Genomic DNA, 22,278 nt, shown 5'->3' on the forward strand with positions numbered 1-22,278 from the left:
AATAAATCTGTCAAACTGTTATGGGTTGAGTTGTGTCCCCCAAGAAAGATGTTGAAGTCCTAACCTCCATTACCTCAGAGTGTGACCTTATTTGGAAACAGGGCCTTTACAGAGGTAATCAAATTAAAATGAGATTATTAGGGTAGGCACTAAGCTAATACAACTGTGTCCTTATTTAGGGCAAATTTGGACAGAGGCAGACATGCATAGAGGGAAGGTGATGTGAAGATAAGAGAACACTACCTACAAGCCAAGGAAGGCCTGAGGCTACCAGAAGCTAAGATAGCAGAATGGGCCAGACCCCTTCCCTGAGAGCCCTCAGAAGGAATCAACCTGCCAACATCTTGATTTCAGACTTCCAGCCTCCGGAACTGTGAGACAATAAATGTCTGTTGTTTAAGTCACCCCATTGGTGGCACTTTGCTATGGCAGCCCTAGAAACTAGTACACAAAGAAGAAACACTGCTAATGCCTGAAATCTAAAGTCTGAGGAACACTGGACAAGGAGATTCGAAAGAAAACTAAGCACTGTCCTTTCCCAGAAGGGGAAGACAACCCACCTCAATGGTATCCCTCCCACGGAGCAGGTACAGGCAAGAGTCAGTTTTACTCATCACCTCATTTAATCCTCAGCAGCGCTAAGACACTGGTTATTAATCCAGTTCCATGGACAATGATATTAAAGCTCAGAGAGAATCTGACCTTCTCCAAGGTCATGCTACCAATAAGTGGTGCGTCTGATTAAAAAAAATAATGACACCTAATATAATTGAACATTTCTATATCCAGGAGCTATGATGATGGCTTTATATGTATTAACTCATCCAATTGTCACAACAGCCCTGTAAGGACGCACCCGTGAACGTGAGCTACTTCTCAGTCACTTTTAAGGTTTTTTAAAAAATAGAATTATAATCAAGACATTTTCTCCATAGATTATCTCATGATTCTTTCTTAGATTAATTCCTCGAGAATATAGTTTTGTTGCTACTATAACATTTTCCAGTTGGTTACTGCTGGTAGAAATTAATGTTATTAATTGTGATTTACATAAGACTGTGGTTAGAGTTTAAGCCCTAGATCTACACTCTTGCAGTTTCACTCCTTTCTTTGTAACCTTGGCCAAAATATTTAAACTCCACTTCCTGCCTTAGTTACTTTACCTGTATAATGGGCATAATAACACTTATCTAATAAGATTGTTGTGATAATTAAATATATTAATACATTTAAATCATTAAAACAGTCCTAGATTATAATAAGTGTTAGCTCTCAGCATTATTATTTATTGTTATTACCCCATTTTATAGTTGATAAATTCTGTAAAACTTATTTTTTTCCTTTTTGGAGAGACACACATGTTTTCAAGTCAGGCTGGCCTGGGTTTGAATTGTAATTCTGTCATCTACTAGCTGTGTGACATCTTCAAAGTTCTTCTCCAGGTCTTGGTTTCCTCGGTTGGGGAATTTTAACTCTGTTTAGGAATAAATTAAATTTGGGGCTACTTTAGACTTCCTTAAGATTGCCAGAGCATATCTATTTTGAAGCAGTGTGGACAGAAGATAACAAAATAGCTGTTATCTAAAATGGCAGACAATATTTTGAGTTTCCTATGCTGTTAAAGAAAAAGAGTTTAGCTTTAGGCAGGAAACGAGAGAGAGAGAGAAAGCACAATAAAATTATTTTAAAGTTCAGGTACATCTAAAGTGATTGGTAACATATACAACTTGTTAATGACTTTCTACCATTATTAAAGCATCTAGTTAACATAGATAAGGGCCGATTTTTAAAATAAAACAAGTTAACATCACAGAGTTTTCATGGCTTTGCCTTGACAAGGAGGAGGGCATCAGAGCAAAGTGTCAGCTTTGATAGACCCTGACTTTGTCTTTTGGGCTCAGCAAATGGGCTCTGGATCTCTAGCTCTGGTTCAAAGACTTTGTCAGCACTGAGTAAGGCCTTTAGAGAACTGCAGCTGCATATACCAGGTATTTTCATTTTTAGTTTTCCTTTGATTAAAGCTAATTCCCTTAACAGGACATTTCTAGTTTATATTTCATATTTCCTTCCTCAAAGAGAGGCCTTGACTCTCTTTTATACTTCATGGGCTTGGTATAGGGATTAAGTGAAGTAAGTGTCTGTAAAATTCTTAGCACAATGGTTGGCAATGAAAAAACAATCAACCTTGTAATTATTATACTTTCCTGGAAAGTATAAGCATTAACTTTCTATCAGAAGGAACATAGAGATGACCCCGTATTAGCAGCCAGTACCTTATAGTTTCTTAGGGAGACTCGTTCCTCCACGTCTCTACCTTCCTCACTTTAAGCCTTTTTAAAATTTATTTATTTTTTAAATATGTATAATTTTTATTTTTGTTTAAAGTATTACAGATGTCCCTTTTTCTCCCCAATGACCCGTTCCCCCCCCCCGTTCCTTCCCCCTCCCCAGTCACTCTCCCCGCCATTGTCCGTGTCCTTGGGTTGTGCATATTCTTTGGTTACTCTCGCCCCCCCCCCACCGACATTTCGTCAGTCTCAACTATGCTTCCTTTAAAGTGTCTTTTTTTTTGGAAGTTAGTTGGCTATGTCAAAGCCCTTAGGTATTTCCAAAGCTTGTATTTTTATAGTCTTATTTTCAAAAAGCAAAAGTGAATTTAAAAAAAAAAAAAAAGAGGACCAAAAGATATTTGAAACAGTATTTGATAGCTTGGTTATCAAAAACAGCAATGTATTTGATTCATTTCTGAGTTGGGAAAATAAATGCCATTTATTAATGTTGGTAAACATTTGTTCTCCAGAAAAATCACATAAAAACCTTGGAACTCAACTCTGTAGGGAGCCATCCAACCATCTCACTTCATCACTTCTGGAAAAGTTTGCAATGCTGCCTCCTCAATGACAAACGTGGAAGAACAGATGGCATAGCCCTGGCCTGCATGGCTCAGTTAGCTGGAGTGTCATCCTGTGCATCAAAAGGCTGTGGGTTCAAGCCCCAGGCAGGGTGCATACGGGAGGCAACCAATCAATGTTTCTTTCTCTCTTTCTCCCTCTTGCTCCTTTTCTTTCTAAAATCAATAAAAAACATATCCTCAGGTGAAGATTAAAAACAAAAGAACAGTTGGCACAAAAAGAAGTTCCACAGAGTAATAAGAACAATTCCTACTGTTTCGAGTCCTGTAGAAAGAACTGCAGCCACCTACCTCAAGTTATTATGTAATCTTAACTGAACTATGTATGTATGAACATATGTATTTATACTGCCATCTATTTCTTCAAAGGATTTTAAAGCAGCTCATAATAAAGGACTTTCAAATGAATAATGAAATTAGAATAAAATATGTAGGAAAAAGACTATTATCAATTTTCAGAAAGTAGCATGGTTAATATAATTCAGGTAAGATTTTGTTCTAATCTTCCTTGAAACCCAAGCAAGAAGGGACTCTCATTATCAGAAAGAAAAAAACCGACATTGCACGGCTGTTAGAATTGAAACATGGAGAAAATATGGAACCACTGATGATTGCATGGTGCTCTCTGCTGGCCCTTCTCCACAGATAAGTCCTGGAAGGTCAAGTAAAGCCCCTGGATGCTGACTCCCAACCAATCCCATACAGGGCAACCAAAGACTGAAATACAAAGTCATGTGTAGCTACTTACTGCAAAGCCCACACAACAGATTTGTTTTGTCCAAGCAACAAAAGGAGAAATAAATACAGATTTATCAAAATTAAAATCTTTTGTACTTCAAAGAACACCATCAAGAATGGCATAATACAACCTACAGAATGAAAGAAAATATTTACAAATCATATCTTTAAGTTCTGTTATCCACAATATGTAAAGAACACTGACAACTCAACAATAAAATGTCAAATAACCAAATTTTAAAATAAAAAATAATTTGAATGCTGTTCAAAGAAGAGACACAGACTGTCAGTAAGCATATGAAAACACATTCAAAACTGTTAGTTACTAGAAAATGCAAATCAAAACTTCAGTGAGATACCACTTCACACCCACTGGAATGGATATATAAATATTTAAAAAGCAAACGTGTTGGCAATGATGTAGAGAAAGTGGAACCTCCATACATTGCTGGTACAAATACAAAAAAGGAAATAGTTTATCAGCACTATAAAAAGTTAAACAGAGTGACCATATGGCCCAGAAATCCCACTCCTAGGTATATGCCCAGGAGAAATAAAACACATACACACATAAGATCACACAAAAACTTGCAGTGTTATAGCAGCATTATTCACAATAGCCAAAAAGTTGAAACAATCTATTGCCCACCAATCAATGAATGGAAAAACAAAATGTGTTATATACATACAATAGATATTATTAAGCCATAAAAAGTGTGAAGTGCTGGTATGTGCTACACCCTGGATGAATCTTGAATGCATTTTGCATACTGAAAAAAAGTCAGACACAAAAGGTAACACACTGCGTGATTCTATTCATATGAAATGTCCAGAGTATGAGAATTGCTAGACAGAAAAATCCAGGGCTCAGCAGAGAGGAGTGGCGAGAATAAGACTGACTGATAATCAGTATGCGGTTTCTTTATGGGGGGATGAAATGTACTGGAATGAAACGGAGATAATAATTGCAAAATCTGAAGACACTAAAAACTACCAAACTGTATGCTTTTAAAAAAGGTGAATATATGGAATGTGAATTATATCTCAATAAAAAGAATATGACTTAACATTTTTATAGTTGGTCCCTTGAATCAGCTCGCTGCTGAAATTCCCACAGTGATCAATGGTATGGCTTGTACAGATGATAGTTGGGCTCAGCCGTGTTTGACCAGAGCCCATTTTGCTGCTGCTGAACGACAGCAATAACAGCTGGTATATTGTCTCCACTGAGATCAATCCCATGTGTATCCTCTGTTAGAATCTATTATCTTTTACTTTTTGTATTCCTGAAGCAAGGTACTGGGAAATGCATTCACAGTAGTAAAAGTTACTGACATCTTCCAGGCAAAACTATTAATAATTTATTCTTAGCCCTGATTTCTGATCAAATTGCCAGAGAAGGTAAATGCTGTGCTTGCCTCCTCCCATGACCACATCAAAATTACAACTAAATTGTAGAACAAATCACCCTAGAGAACCACATGAAGTACAGAAAGAAGCAGCTACATCAAGACAGGTAGGGGCGGGGAGGCATAAGTGCAAAATGGGCTGGTCCTATACCCACATGTGGCAGTTGAGAACTGGGAGGGATATCTTGGCTATGGAGGTCACCCCTGAGAAACAAGGTGTCCAGCCCCACACTGGGATCCCCACCTGGTACACCACTATCAGGGAAAAAAGTCCCCAAAGCATCTGGCTGTGAAATTCAGCAGGTATTCCATCCAGGTGAGAAAGAGGGCTGCTGGAAACACTGGCATCCTCTTAAAGGGCCCATGCACAGACTTACTCACACACTCACCCTAAGCTCCAGCAAAGTGTCAGCAGCTTGAAAAGCAAGGAAGAACTGAACTGTATGGCTTCAGTGCAAGGTCTGGAGGGGACTAAAGTCCCAATAGGCGCCATTGTCCCTTTCTTGAGCCCCCCTCTGCCACAGCCTGCAGGTGCAGGCTGGGGTCAAATCTGAATCTGCATTAACCTGATGAACACTGCTCACCCCACGTTTCCCAGCTTGCTCACTGCCTGAGACTTTTACAGTGGCTGTTCCTCATAGGCAGCTGGTCTCAGCCCATGATGAAGACTTTCCTAAAAAGTCTCAAAGGTCTGTAGGCCCCAGGCAGGTGGTGACTGGCTTAGGAGTGCCCTATGCCTTGTACTGAGTGACCCCAGGCCTGGCACTGGTGGCAGCTGGCCTCCATTTGCTGTGTGCCCTCTCCTAAGTGCCTCTGGGCCCAGCATAGGAAGCCACCAAGTGTGGAGACTCCACCCCAGGATGCTCCCTGAGGATCACCACATCCTCCTAACCTCTATCACCAAAAGTTCATTCCACCTACCTGATGGCACTGCCCCTTCTCGACACGCTTCCAGGCAGCACCCACAGAGCCAGTGATCCTGTCCACATCAACCCATGTAAATAAATCCCTCCATGAAATCCCAGTATCCTTTCTCTCTAACATCTCTGAGTCCATATTGTTAATAATTGATGTCAGATTTTGCCACTAACATTCAGAAGAGTTGACCTGTAATTCCCCTCTCCTGCAATGTCTATTGCTGGAGTGGTATTAAGATTCCCCTGATCCAGTGGACTGGGTGTGGGTGTGTTCCTTCTGTACCTGTTCTCTGGAAATATGTTCGAGACTGACATTATTTCTATCTTAAATATTTGGTTGAATTCAGAGCAAGGGGATGTTGCCTCACCCTCTGCTAGGGACACCAGCACATGTAAGTCACCTTCCTGGCTACTCTGCCAACTTTTGTCCCAGCCTTTAAAACTTTCTCTTCCAAATGCCCCTGTGACACAGTTTTCCTTCTCCTCCACTAGATGCTGCTCTACACCCATGTAAGATGATTGCCATTCCTGATTCCTAGGTCTCAGTGTGTACAACACACAGAAGTGATGTGGTCAGTACTCTTTTTTGTCCAGAAGACCCAAGTGCTTACCAGTTTTCACTGACATTATGGTGACAATATTAACTCCAACAGTTACAGCTTGTCAAGTACTCAGCATGTGCCAGTCTCTTTTCACAGATTAGCTCCTTGAACTCCCACAGGACCCTGTGGTTTGAGTTCCCATCCTACACAAGAGACACTGATCTCAGAGATATGATGTGACATGCTCAGAGTCACACAGCACAGACTTAGACAGGATGATATTTGACAAAGTACAAATGCCAGAGACAATATTGTCTTGTTGCCCATTGCAGTTGCTAATCAATGAGCTCCTACTATGTGGTGGGCACTGTGTGAGGCTTGGAGAATACATAGATGAATAAGACAGATCCATTTTGTGGGTGGACTGTCATGTGTTCACTCTCCTGGGAACCTGGAGGGCAGTGCCCACGTGTCCCCAGCACCCAGCACAGAGCTTGGCACAGAGCACCTCAGTCAATGCTGCTGAATAAATGTTCGAGCTGCTGCAGGTTATACACCAAGCACTTAGGATAACTGCGGCTAAAATACCTTATTCTTGGAAATGAAAACAAAAATTTAGCCATCCTTTTCAGTACATAATGCCAGCCAATTTTCCCTATGGAAATTTTTTTTCTCTTTAAAATGTATCTTTATTGATTTCAGAGACAGGAAGGGAGAGGGAGAGAGAGTTTTGAAACATCAATGATGAGAGTCATTGATTGGCTGTCTCCCACACGCCCCCCACTGGGGATTGAGCCCACAACTCTGGCATGTGCCCTGAATGGGAATCGAACCTCAATCTCCTAGATCCTAGGTTGATGCTCAACCACGGAGCCACATCCGGCTGGGCCATATAGAAATCTTTAACCTGACCTCAAACTCATATCCAAAAATCAGTTCCAGATTTACTGTGAATGTAATTAGTCTAAATTTTAGGATAAAAGAAAGGAGAATGTTCATGATGTTGGGGGATACACAAAGATTATATAACTAGGATAACTGGTGCTAACCATGAAAAAAATAAACTACTTTAAAATGGAGAACTTATGTTCATCAAATGGCACAATTAAGAGAATGAAAAGATAAGCCATGTACTGGGAAAGGCTTTTTGCATACACAGATCCGACAAAGGATTTGTGTCTATGAAAAGTAAAAAAAATAAAACGGGCAAAAGATGTGAACAGACTTCACAAAAAAGGATATATATCCTTGCTAAAGCTCAAATACATGTGTGCCCCAACTCATTAGTCTTCAGTAAAATGCAATTTGACAACCCAACATGATACTACCGCACACCGCCAGAATGCCTAAAATGAAAATGGTTAATATGTCATGCTGCTGAGGGTGTGGAAGTACTGAACTCCAGTGCTGATGGCTGGATAAGCTGATAAACCACTCTGGACAACTATGCTCCAATCTCCTAAAACTGAATACAATTTTAGGGACTCTGCAGTTTCCCCTCTGTAAAGTCCCAACACGGGTGTGTACTTACGTTCACAAACACACACAAACTGTAATGTTCATAGTACTAAGAGCCCCAGACGTAAAACCATCCAAATGCCCTTCAACACCAACTGGATAAAGTGTGGCATATTCACACACTGTGCACCACACAGCACTGTGAATGAGGAAAGTACACCTGCACGCAAGCATGTGGACCAATCTCACAAACAGAGCAAAGTCAACATCAGAGAGTACCACTGCTTGCCAGATACAGTAGCCGCCCCTTATCCGCAGGGGATACGTTCCAAGACCCCCAGTATGTGCCTGAAACTGTGGATAGTACCAAACACTATATGTACTATTTTTTTTCCCTACACATACATAAACTTTATTGTTTCTCTTTGGCATATCTGAAATGCCAGCATCACTACTCTTTATTTATTTATTTTAGTTTCTTTATCTTTATTGTTGAGAATATTACACATGCCCCCTTTTGATCCCCTTAATCCCCTCCAATGTCTGTGTGCATGGGTTATGCTTATAAACATACAAGTATTTTGATTAATCTCTCCCCACCCACTTCCCCCTCCCCACCTTCCCTCTGAGATCCCTCAGTTTGTTCCATGCTTCTATGTCTCTGGATCTATTTTGTTCATCAGTTTATTTTATTGTATTCCACATATAAGTGAGATCATGTGATACTTGTCTTTCTCTGACTGGCTGATTTCACTCAGCATAATACTTTCTAGTTCTCTCCATGCTGCCCCAAAATGTAAGAGATCCTTCCTTTTTATAGTTGCATAGTATTCCAAGGTGCAAATGTCCCATTATGAACTGTTTATATCTGGAATTTTCCATTTAATATTTTTGGATCACAACTGACTGTAGGTAACTGAAACCTTGAAAAGTGAAACCATACATAAGAGGAGGCACTACTGTAATGTGATAAGCAATTACACACATTATCTCATTCAGTCATCACAAGATCCTGAGTTGCTGTAATTATCCCATTTTTCAAATGGTGAGACTGAGGCCGTAGGGCCTTTGTCTACATCCACATGTAGCACACGATGCACTCAAGTGCACGTATGTGGGACTCAGAGTCCCACCAAGATATGATAGCAGTGCCCAGTCCCTATCTCCTGAGATTCTCAGGGGGTGGGAGGCACCCCAAACTCTAGGGGGTCCCCACTTCCTCCTGCTAAAGAGGGCAGAGAGATTCCACCTTGCCAAGGTTCAGAGCATAACAGGATTATCTATGTGAGACAGGCACATTAAAAACACACCAAAAAACGCTTTTATTTTAAATATGTGTTTGTTTTTTATTGATTTCAGTGAAGGAAGGGAGGAGAGAGAGAGAAAAAAACAACAGTGATGAGAGATTCATTGATCAACTGATTCCTGCACATTTCCTAATGGGGACTAAGTTTGCAACCTGGGCATGCTCCCTGACTGGGAATCAAACTGCAATCTCCTGGATCATAGGTTGACGCTCAACCCTCGAGCTACGCCGGCTGGGCACACATTTGTTTTTGACAAAAGAACATCAATAACCAGGAGAAAAAATTCTGTTTTCCACGATGTAATCTATTATGATTCCCCTTTGCTTTCTAGAAATCAAAACTTGGACATGGAGTGATCTGATATCTGACAAAAGGGATCTTCTGGTTCAGAATGTATAGGTGTGACCACAGTGCACAGTTTTGGTAGCATAGTGGAATGTGGGTACCGAAAGCTATGTGGTTCCAGGGGAGCAGTTTCAGGTGGTAGCACATGCCCCTCCCCACACACTTCCTTAAAATGAACATAAATGGTAGCAAAGCATAAAACTGTGACAAAATTTAACGTACGAAATTTAACGTTGCCCCAAACAAGCACTTTTCTAGAATTACTGTACCAGTGTCACTGATACAAGGTAAAGCAGGGTCAACATGGTGGAGAGTTCTGGCAGTAATGCATGAAAATAAGCAGCAGTAGCCATCCAGACTACAAGGGCTGAGGGAAGGAAACTGAGGCCTTGCTGAAACCTGAAACCACAGGTTTCAAACAGGTCTTTGTCACTTGCTTGTTTGGTTTCATCTTCCTCACTAAACTTCAAGTTCTGTGAGAGCAGGAACCAACTGTTTTGTTCACCATTGTATTTCTAGCTCCTGTTTTAGTATCAGTCTTCAAAGCTTTCCAAACCTGCCCCTTTTGTAGATTCTTGCTAGGATGAGCCTGCCGGGGCTGACCATTGGGTCTGGAGCCTGTGGGCTGGATAGAGATTGGGCGGGTCCCATGGCCCGCCACCCGGCACATTCTAATAAAATTATAAACAGCAAGAAACAGGAGTACCCCGATAGACACAACAGACCTGGTCCTGAAATTAGGAGGACCAACAGTCTCAGTTTGCCTGAGACAGAGGAGTTCCCTGACTTGAGACTTTCAGTGCTGAAGCCCTTGGCAAACTGGACAAGTTAATCTTCCTACCTAAAATGGCACAGGTTGGTCAGACTCTTGCAAATGAGAGTGAGCCTGCCCACCGGCTCACCTGACCCTGGTGAATACTGATTCTTCTCCATTCCAAATCATCTTCCTCTTGTCAGGACCTTAAATCATTTGACCTTTGGTTCAAATGTTGGTCCTGGTTGATGTGACTGTCTGGTTGGTACTGTCCAATGGGCTCCTCACATGTTTCCCCCAACCCATTAGAGCCCCTCTGGCCTCTTACCCACACTACAGCCAAGGGATCTTTCAAATCAACTCAGCAACCCTCTCCTCCAGTGCCAGGGGCTGAAAATCCTCCAACAGTTCTCATTTACCAGTGTTTCATTTACCAGTTCATTGGATGGTACCAACTAGACAGTCACACTGACTAGGAACAATATTTGAACCAAGAGCCAAATTATTCAAGGTTCTTGCAAGAGGAAGATCATGTGGAATGGAAAAGAATTAGTTCTTACATAAAGTGTCTGGAATGAAGCTCTGGGATAATGAGCAAAACCCTGGGAAGCCTCATAAGACAGGGCCTGGCCTCTGTCTACTTCTCACCCGAATCATATGCCATGTTCTCTCCGCTCATTCTGCTCCAGCCTCACTAGCTTTCTTGCTGACCTCATACCTGTCATTCCTTGGGCCACAGAGCCTTGCTCATGTTCTTTCCTCGGCCTGGAATATTCTCCAGGCCTCTATTCTACAAACGGATGCCTGTTCACCCTTTACATCTCAGCTCACAAGTGGCTTCCTTGGGGAAGCCTTCCCTGACTTCACAGTCCATGTAACAGCCCCCTCCCTCACAGCACCTGGTATCTTTCCTTCATAGCTCACAAATTCACATGTGAATGTTTGCATGTATCTGATTCATTCTCCTCTCTCCCATTAGCTCCTTAAGGGAATGACTATGACTCCTTCAATTGACATTTATTTCCAGGACTACCACCCATCCTAGTAAATGTTCAATATGTACTTGTTACTAGAATAAATGATAAATAGTAAGTGTTTAATATATATTCGAGATTTTTTTTTTTTTGAATGGGGCAAAACATTACTAGGGCTATAAAGTTACCAAGACCATTCTTGTTGAATCAGTAGCATCTCAAATTTCCTAGCTGAGCACAATAGCTTGGTCTTCAGGAGACATGGTCCTAGATCTGGGCTTTTTGGGGTCTGTAGATTGGTGGTGGCGGGGGGAGAGAAGGGCATAAGATAGCAAACATTTTTAATTTTAATGAAAGGCAAACAACAATAACATACATATCTATTGCCCTATAATTTCATAAAAGAAAGATGATCTTAACATCTAAAGAATAGGAAAGCCCAGCAGGTGTGGCTCAGCAGTTAAGCATTGACCTAGGATCCAGGAGATTGTGGTTTGATTCTCAGTCAGGGCACATGCCCAGGTTGCAGGCCTGATCCCCAATCGAGGGAATGCAGGAGGCAGCTGATCAATGAATATCCCATCATTGATGTTTCTATCTCTCTCTCTCCCTCTCCTTTCCTCTCTCTGAAATCAATAAAGATATATTAAAAAAAAAAAAAGAATAGGAAGGACATAACTTCAGAAAATAATCATCACAGCCCTTCCCAGGCAGGGTCAGTTGGTGTCTTTACACTGACATTTTGCTACAGAAAACTGCCACTGGTGTATGGACTTGAATTTTGTCTCCAATACTTTCTGTGTGACCTTGGGTAAGCAACTCAGCCTCTCTGCTCCTCACTGCCTCCTTCTTGGAGGCATTGTGAGGATTAAATAATTTACCTATATAAAGCCCTTAGCACACTCCATATTCTTCTGTAGGCTAAAGTAGATGTATCATCTTTGTCATTCACTACACAACAGCGCCACCTGGTGGCTCTTCATCCCGGAGTACAGAGAAGCAGCTTCTGCGGAGCAACAATGAGGCATCCATAGGCAGTAAGGCTGAGGCAAAAGCAGGGAGAAAAGCCATAAATACTCATGGACTCATTTAAACCTTGGGCCTTTCTGTCTTCCTGAGAATAAAGTTTGTTCCTTGGAAGCTTACTGTCCAAGCTGTCAGCTCTAGAAGAGGAGAGAAAATGAAATCTCTCTCCCTGGGCTGCTTTATTGGGGGTCTCTTCACGGGGGCTGACAGGAAAGTAGGGCCTTGGCACTGTCACCCACTGGGTGGGGGCTGGGTGGGGGTTGCTGTCAGCCACAGCCCTCCCTGCCTCTTGCTTTCCTGAGAAATTTGGAGAATGAAAAAGAAACAGCAAACTGAATGTGGAAGCCTTTTTATGATAGTCACAGACAGGGACAAATAAGTTCTGTGCTCTCACTGATAAGGGGCTTGCACTGTAGGAGCCATCAGCCATTGGAAACAGCCCACTGTCCTTAGAAAAGTCATTGCAGGAAAATCTGTGAGATCTGAAAAACAGACTTGGGCATTCTCTCTTTCCCAGTGTGAGAGAATGACACTAATTTTCCTTTCCTTTCTATGCTTGCAGATTTTCATTTAACCTGTGAGCCTTAGCACACAGGTTTTGCCAAAGGAACCTTAGCAAAAGACAAAGAAGGGTGACTCTGGGAGTAGGTAGGCTTGTGCTTGAAACCTTGTTCTGACACTTGCTGACTACATGACCTTGGGCAAGTCACTGTCTCCTTGAATTTGTTTCTGTGACTGTAAACTGGGAACTTGATCAGGGATTTGATAAGAGACTTGAGTGTGCTAATCTACCCCACAATCTCAGATGCCTATAGGGGTCAGAGAGGCATGATGAATGAGAGAAATGGGTCAAGTACAGGGCAGCAGACAGTGGTGAAGACCGCGATTAACCAGGAGCACGAACTTCAAGTAACAGGGACAGCTGTTAGTCAGCATCATCTTATCCAGAGTACTCAGGCATTTGACCCAGGGTATTACAGACAACCTCAAAATTCCAGAATTTGGGGTGAGGGAGTGTTGCTCAAGAGTCTGTGTGTGGGCTTTGGTACCGCTGGGCTTAGCTGACCCAAGAGAATAGATTTGGTTAGCAGTGAAGGTGGTAGAAAGAAATGCAAGGCCCAGTGCTGCCAGCTTTTTCAAACGTTCAAGAGAAACAAGCAATCAGCTCCATTTTTTCAGTGCTGGCAATTAAACATTTTAAAAACAATGTACCATGATCTAGACAAAACCGTGTGTTAGCTGTGTGACCTCTCAACATGTCTGGGTGTCTGTTTCTTCATGAATAATGAGGGCAAGAATACACCTAGCTCTTGATCTTAGCAATTTATATAAATTACTTCATTTAACCTTTCCCTCAACATGATAAGGGAGGCATTGTTATTATCCCTCATTTTTCATGTGAGAAAATAGAGGTACAGAGGAGCTAAGTAACTTGCCCAGAATCCCAAAGCTAGTGAGTGGCAGGGCTGCCGTGAGGCTTCAGAATGAAATAATGCAGGCAAAGTGGTCAGTGAACATTAGTTATTACTGTATCACTGTTATTATTACTATTATTAACACACAAATTAAATATAAGAATTAAGTTCTTATACTTAATTTGATGGTCAAAGTAAGCCACCAGACTTTGACCTGCCAGGCAAAGACAAGGGCTAGTTCTAAATCATGTGATATGTATTTTTGCAGGTAGCTCTTGGATGAATTAATAGTTCCTTTTTACACAGGCATTGGGCCACCCAGCCTTTGGGTTTCCTGTGATGAGAATTAGGTTTAGACCCCGATACAGTCGACAGATTATCATCTTGGGGTGACCAAGCCAATTGGGACCTATAATTTACAGCTTGGGTTATTTTCAAATCAATAGAGATTTACTCTTCATCAAGTGGGCTGTAAAGCATGGGTGACAGGTGGTCCTGAAAGCAGTTGACATGGGAGTGGAAAAATTGCAGGGGCCTGAAGAGGGGCCAGGTATTAGGTGAGAGACGAAGTAGAAAGTGGAGAAGGCCCACCTCTGTTTTAGTGGGCTGTGTCAGAGTTGGCCAGTGTTCCCACTGGGACCTGCTCAGGACAGAGTCTTGTTGAGAGTGTAGATCTGATTGGCACAGAGGTGTGTAAGAAAAAGAACAAGTTTGAGAGATGGGTAGAATTGGATTTGTGTTTTCACTGTGCAATTTCCTACCTATGGTACTATGAAAAATTAAACACCATTCACTGATACTTGGTTTTCTCATCTGTAAAATGGGCAATAAACTGAACCTATTGCTCAGATAAAGATGAACCAAGTCTATATTTGCAAAATTCTAGTTTTTCTACAATGTGAAGCTATCAAGTTTAGTCATTAAGAGGCTGTGTAGTCACATGGACCCGGGGTCAAATGCTGCTGCTTTTTTTTTTTTTTTTAAATATATATCTTTATTGATTTCAGAGAGAGGAAAGGAGAGGGAGAGATAGAGACAGAAACATCAATAATGAGAGAGTCATTGATCAGCTGCCTAGCCCACAACCTGGGCATGTGCCCTGACCGGGAATCAAACCCCGATCGCCTGGATCCTACGTCGACGCTCAACCGCTGAGCCACGCCCGGCCGGGCAAATGCTGCTTCTTTTACTTCTAAGCTCTCAGGGTAACTTTGGATTAAGTCGCTTGACCACTTTGAGCCTTAGTTTCCCTATACTGGGCTAATAATAGAAGCTCCTGTTCAAGATAGTTGTGATCAATAATGTGCATAAAGATAAATTAGCACCATGAACAGACAGTGTGAGCTCAGCAAGAAGTGGGCATTATTTCTGTCCTGATTTTTATGCATCCCACTGGGCACAGAGGAGGCTCTCAGGGAACACTGACTCAACTGCATGATGAATTCAATGTTCTTCAGGAAACAGATGACATCCTCAAATTGGGTAATTTTAGAAGAGTTTAATAAAAAAATTAATGACACTAAAAACATATTTAAATAATAAAATAGCTGTTAAAATTACACATACATGTGCTATTTACAAATGTGTCAACCAAGCATTGGAAAACTAACATGGGATAGCGCTATAAGACAGGGCTATGCCAGGGAGGAGCCTTTACCATCTTGCAATAGTCAAGATGATTGTTTTAGTACTTCTCTTCCTAAGCCATGTGCAGTGCCTCCTGGTCATCTATCTATCCATCCATCATCCTTTCACTCACCACCTACCCAGTCACCTATCTATTCATCCATTTATTCCATCCATCAATCTAGCCATCTATTCACTCACCCACTACCTACACCATCCCTCATACCACCCATCCACCACCTTCTACCCAGTTACTCACCCCATCCATCCATCCGTCCATCCACCCAGACATCCACCACTTACTGACCATTCTCCATCCACTTGGCAAACATTTATTAGTTACCCATAATGTGCCCAAACTTATACTGTATTATGGACCTGAGACACATATTACTTAAGACACGGCTCCTTTTTCTAAGAACCACTCTATCCAATGTGCAAAAGATATACTTCAAAATAAAGCTCAACTAGTTTTTAATAAAACATGGAAAACAGAAGGCAGCATTTTGTAATGACTATACATATAACTTGACTTTGATCTGGACTCTGCCACTTGCTAGATGGATATCCATGTACCAACCACAACACTTCATTAAGCCTCAGTTTCCTCATCTGTTAAGGAGGAATAATAATTGCATCTACTTCAGAGGGTCATGGTGAACACTAAACAAGTTAATGTTAACTAAGTTAACATGTTGTGAGAGGGTCACATAACAAAGAACTGCAGACATCCTCTAGGAACTAAGAGTAGCCCCAGCTGACAACCATCAAGAAAATGGAAATCTAAGCCACAACTGTAAGCAACTGAATTCTGCCAACTACCATTTAAGCCAGGAAAGAGCCTGTAGACACCCTGAAGTAGCATTAAGAAGATGCAGCTAAGCTCTGCCTGGACTACTGAACTCAGAAAAGCTGGGAGATATTGTGTGTTATTTTAAGCCGCTAAATTTGAGGTAATTTGTGATGTGGTAATAACTAAGACATTAAGTAACTTGCCCACGGCTACAAAGCACCTAAGTGATAGAGCCAGGGTTCAGAATAAGAGCAAACTTATTGAAAAAAAAAAACAGCCAGAGGAGTTAAAATGCAAATGATTTTCTGATTAGCACTCAATTGACTGTTAAATTCAATTAATCAGAATCTCTAATTCCTGGACCTTATGATTAGTTGGGGATTTTCTGGATCTGAAATCAAGTTTTTCATGGCAATTGGATGCCCTGATGCTGCTGGAGAAATGCAGTGACTGTAGAGTAGGGAGAAGAAAGTCCTACCTCATGTGTTATGAAAAGGTCTGATTCAGAGCCAAGTGTTTCCATTTTGAAATGTGATGGGGATTGCTTATTGAGCAGCAGCCATTTGACTGTATGCCTCTGTCTCATTTCTCAAGCCCTTGCACTAAACCCCAAGACTAAATAGAAATGATTACTGGTTTTCCTTTACTTCACTTTACCAGTGTCCCAGGCTGCCTCCATCCCTAACTAAGGGGTGAATGTTACACCTGGGAGTTATTTTTAGCAAGTTCTTGTATAAATCCCTCTTCTCCTACGTTAGGAAGGAGTCTGCTTCCTTGATGCATGCATGTCCTGCTTGGCATATGGTTTTATGGTCTCCTCGATGTGCTGTGTTGTAAATCAGGAGGCTCTCGGAACTTGTTGCCATGGACATGGGTCCCTCAATCAGCAGTTTGAAAATCACTCTCTTCTTTGCCTGTCTTAGACTGCCACACATTAGGTGATCCAGAGAGAACCAGATTCCTTTCTGCCCAAGAAACTGTCTTTGGTTTGCCCTCTATGTTCAATTCAGAAGCAGTTGAAAACAATTTTTTACTTCTTTATCATGTTTCCAAAGACATTTGAATTGATGCATAGAGGTCAAGAACTAGATAATGTGAGACACAGACACATTGAACAGCATGGTAGTTCCAGACTGGCAGCCCCAAACTGGTTACATGCAACATCTAAGAGCAACCTATACCTGAATCCCACCCAAGTGGACCCAGAACCAATACAACCAGTGGTGGGCTTCAGACCACACCAGAGCTGGACCCAACAAGCCCCACAACCGACACACCCAAAGAAATAATCTGGCAGGCACCAGACAGACCCTGCTGGGAACAACTCCACTTGGGGGGAAGAGGGGGGCAGCCCCTGCACAACATCTCCTGCACAGTGATAGAGGTTTACTCTTACAGACACCCAGCCTGCAGGGTTAACTCCACCCAGGAAAGTGCCAACAGCATCCATCAAGACGCACCTACAACAGGGGTTGCACATAACCCACAAGAAATATTCCTGGAGCACAGACCACAGGTAATCTGGAAGACTGTGCCACTGAGCGCAACAAGACACCTGGAGACTGCATCCACGCAGCAGCTTGCATGCTGCGGTCTAGTTGAGCCTCAGCCAGCCAGCCTGGGGGTCAACCCCACCCACGCATAGGCCAACAGCAATCAAGACCCAATTACAACGAAAGGGCCCACATACCCGCCCAAGGGCCATTCCTAGAGCATCCACCCCGGGGCCGCCCCTGGTCCTGACCACCGACCGCCGGTCCTCGGGAGGAAGAGGCCTAGGGTCACGTGGCTGACTCCAGGAGAAGTGGACCAGAGGCCAGAGGTTGACTTCTCTGACCAGCGCCAGCAAGAGGCGCCCCACCCAGGAAACTGGGGGAGAAACCAGCCTCAACCTCCCTCGAGGAGACTGGAGGCCTCGAGAGGCTGTTTCCCTCCCCTGGGGTCTCACCACCTGGCCTGGGACATGCTGGCTGACCGGAACTTCAATCGTTCGGGAGCGGCGAGCAGGCGCAGGCCTCTGGCCCAGCCGCGGAGCCCTGGGCCTGTGTTCCGAGTACTCGCCTAGGAGCCAGCGGCGCGTCAGGCCTCAGCGGTGACAGTCCTGTGCTGCAGATCTTGCGGGGACGCAGGAAGGAACCTAAGATTCGTTGGGTGCGTGGGCTCCCCTGACCGTCCCGCCCTGAGCGGGCCTCCACGCACCGCCGGCTGAGTCAGCGCCCCCTCCTCAGAGGAGCCGGGCCCTGAGCAGGCCCCAGCGAGGGTCGCTCCTCACACCCGCTGAGGCTCTAGCCCAGCCCAGAAGGTCACTTGGAGCAGCTGGGACTTCGTCTGGCTGAGGAGTCGCCCTGCGGAAGCGGTCCCGAGACTGGAGTTGCACCCGCTCCCTGCAAACAGCGGGCGGAGAGCGTTGCAGGGCGTGGGACCAGCAGTGCGCAGGCGCACACCCGCCTCCCCGCCGGAAGTCCCGGAGGAGCTGCCCAGGGAGCAGGGCTTCCTGGGAGCTGTGCTGCTCCTGCGCAGGGCTGCGCCGTGTGCCCTCGCTGGGGGTGGGGAGGGCGGGGTTCCAGGGGGGCCCCATCGTGGACACGCTGGAAGCGGCAGTGGAGGCGACACAGAAGAGCAGGTGTGAGGCCTCCACGGGAAGAACCCGGAGAAGGGGAGGATCACAGACGGGTTTGAGGGGCTCTGCGCCAGGTGACCGAGGAAGCTCAAAAACAGAAGGGACTTGCCAAAGTCGGAATCCAGAAAGTGAAATACAAAGATCAGCTTAACTGCAGACCTGAACCCCATAGAAAAATCTTTCTCTAACCACTTAAAGGGGTTTGAGAAGCAGAAGGGGGTGGACGGAAGCTACCGTACAACGAAGAGTCAATGAAGTGCGTTGGGGATCACACAGCAAAAACTGAGAAGGACGGCCAGGGACGCCAGGCTCCGACGGCCCGCGCGGGAGAAGCCTAACGGGCAGACGGGACGGCCCAGGCCCAGGCCGGGCCCACGGGGAGGCCTGGGCCTGCCAGGCGGCCTGGGGACGGGGCAGGCGCCACGCACTGCTGGAAAACACCACTGAGCAAAGGACTCAAGGACACGATGAGCTGACCAGAATCTGGAATGACCTCATTTCCAAACTGAAGATCTGATATTTAAGTCCCTGACCAGAGCTTGTCCTCCCTCCTGTCTGTCTGTCTGATTCTGCTAGGTTTCATGTTCTTTCTTCTCTCTCTTGACCTCAACTCGTTTTCAAAGGAAATTGCTTTAAAAAGAAGACTAAATTTTCCCTTAAGTTAAAAAAAAAAAAAAAAAAGACCAAAATGGTGATTGTGATGTTGGAGGTTGGCTCTGGATGTCCAAGGCCTTTGTGTTACAATTAGCCTAATATGCTGCTGTACTCCGAATTCTGTATCCATTCTTATGTGAAGTAAACCTCATGCCTGGTAAGCCTGTCGTGGATGTCTTGTGACTTTCAGTGACAATCTGAACCTGAAAGCCACCACAGTGGTCTTGAAAGTGTTATGAGATGTGTAGTTTAAAATATCTGGGCTTGGTTTTGCATTGCCATTTATTCACTGGGTAACTCCAGGCAAGTTACTTAATTTCCCTGAGCCCCAGATTTCTCTTCTGTAAAATGAGGACAAGAAAACACACCTCATAGAGTTGTGATTCGTTAAATTAGTAATATATGCCAAATGCCTAGAACAGTGCTTACCCCCAGACTGAATGATGATTATGTAAAATGCCCAGGAGAATTACCTTCCCTGGGTCTAGGAAAGAAGATTCTTCTACAGATTTCTTTCCTGCTTATCAGGGACCATCTGGATCAGGAATCAAATCCCTAGTTAGTTATAAAGTTCTCCCTTGTCCAGCGTTTAACTTTCTCTCGAATCTCACTAGGGGTGTATTAATCTACAAATAGAGCATTAGTTTCATGAAGGCAGAGAATGTCTAATTCATGTGTAATACCCTTCCCCCCATTTTTTTTTTTTTTTTCAAAATGCTATAAGTACCTATGATTGTATGGTTAAAATATAGGAGATATATTAGAGAGTTGAAGCAATTAAACCTGCACAAGTCTGATGGTGTCATGTACTGATGGCCAGGCTGAGTATGGACTCTCTCCTATGTGCAGTGGGGAGCCATGGAAGGCTTTTGAGCAGGGGATTGGTATGATCAACTCCATACTATATAATAATAATGATTATATTATTGACATCAATGACAATGGTGCTAATTATAGGGAAATTTAAGCTCTTCCTTGGTACTCAAAACTGTGCTAAATCCTTTATACCCGTCATGGCATTTAATCCTCACAATGATCCTCTGAGTTTAGAATATTGGATACTTGGCTGTGTGCTGGATGGATTGAAAGGCAGAATGACTGGAGTCTTTCAAGACTTGATATAGGCCTCGATTAAGGGAGGACAATGAAAATGGAGTTTACAAGCCCCCAAGCACATAGCACATATTTGTCAATTGTACTGGTCAGCCAGATAACTCCTTAGTTCAGTAAAACGTTCAACCAAATCATTTTAATCCCTTATGTTAGAAGAGTCAAAGAAATCATGGCTTGTATAGAAAGAAACTTATTAGGTTTAAAGGGAATGGTATGACTCGTTTGTAGCTGGATCATAATGTCCCCAGAGAGGACAGTCTAAGAAGTGTTTGTGGCAGGTGCTTTGCACAGTGCAATGCATGAAGTAGCTGATTTGGGGCAATTTTCTCTTAGGCACATGCTGTGTCCTCCTGACTTGAGATTTTTTTTCTCTTTCGTGAAATTTGGGGGCTATTCTGAGTCTTCTGGTTGACCACTATTTTACTTCTCTTCAGCAATTCCAGTTCTACATGCCGCCACCATTCTCTCACTTAAGTCAGAAACCAGTGTCATCCTAGCAGCCCTCTCTGCCCAGTCCTCTCAGCTCACCAAGCTTGCCAAAATGAATCCCCCAAGAGTTCTTTCATTAATCCCCTTCTCTCCATCCCCACTGCCACCACCATCCAGGGCACTATCATTGCTCATAAAAGAACAGCCGTGGTGTCCTACACTGGTGTCCCTGCCTCCTATCTTGCCTCTCCATCCTGTCCTCCACATTGCAGCTAGAATGCTGTTTCAAAGATTAAGATCCGATATGCCATTCCCTTGCTTCCAAACCCAAACCCCATGTCCTGGCATTCAGTGCTAGTCATAACCACCCCTTTCCCCAGCTCCCTGTTCTCAAGCCGCCATACCTTCATGCAGGCCTGCAAAGCACCAGGCACTCTCAGGCTCTTCTGGGGAATCAAGTCCTCAGCCTGACACTGCAAAGCCCCAGTAGGTGACCCTATTACTTCTGCCTCCTACTCCCTTTTCCATGTCCCTATCAACATGTGAGGTAGTAAACAAGGGTCCTATTTCCTTGGGAGATTCCTCTAGGGCTATATCTGCAGTTCCAGCTGAGATTGATGAACTTTCAAATGATGAGGTTTCTGGGGACATTTATTGACATATAAATCAAAATCCAATTTATGTGAAGGAAAATCCCAGCTGGTTTACATGGCAGGATTATGAAACAGTTTTTGCCTTGCTTATAGCCTCTTGTATGATATAAAATGACTTTACCTTTCACAAAGGAAGCTTGACTTTCTAACTTCTGCTGGCATTTTCCTGGTGTGGCCTAGGCACTGGGTTCAGTTTGAACACTTCTCATATATATATGCCATTCTGAGGTTGCCAGCTTTTGCCAGTGGTCTGACTGAGGAGAGGAAGGAAAGTGAAATGTATTCAGTGCCTGCTATGTGGCAGGCATATTCCTACAATATCTCATTTGAAACCTCACAGCAATCAGCAGAGTACTTGACTTCAGATTGAAGGCCTTACTTTCAATCACATGACTGTCTTTCTGTTCTCTTTCTGAGAGGGTGTATTAGTTATCTGTTGCTACATAACAAATTACCACACACTTAGCAGCTTACAGAAACTTACATTTATTATCTCACCATTCCTATGGGTCAAGAGTCCAAACACAGTTTAACTGGGTCCTCTGTTCAGGGTCTTATAAATTTGCAATCCAAGTGTTGGCTAGGACTGTAGTC

The sequence above is a fragment of the Miniopterus natalensis genome, chromosome 11, assembly GCF_054644295.1.
Source record: "Miniopterus natalensis isolate mMinNat1 chromosome 11, mMinNat1.hap1, whole genome shotgun sequence".
NCBI lineage: Eukaryota > Metazoa > Chordata > Mammalia > Chiroptera > Miniopteridae > Miniopterus > Miniopterus natalensis.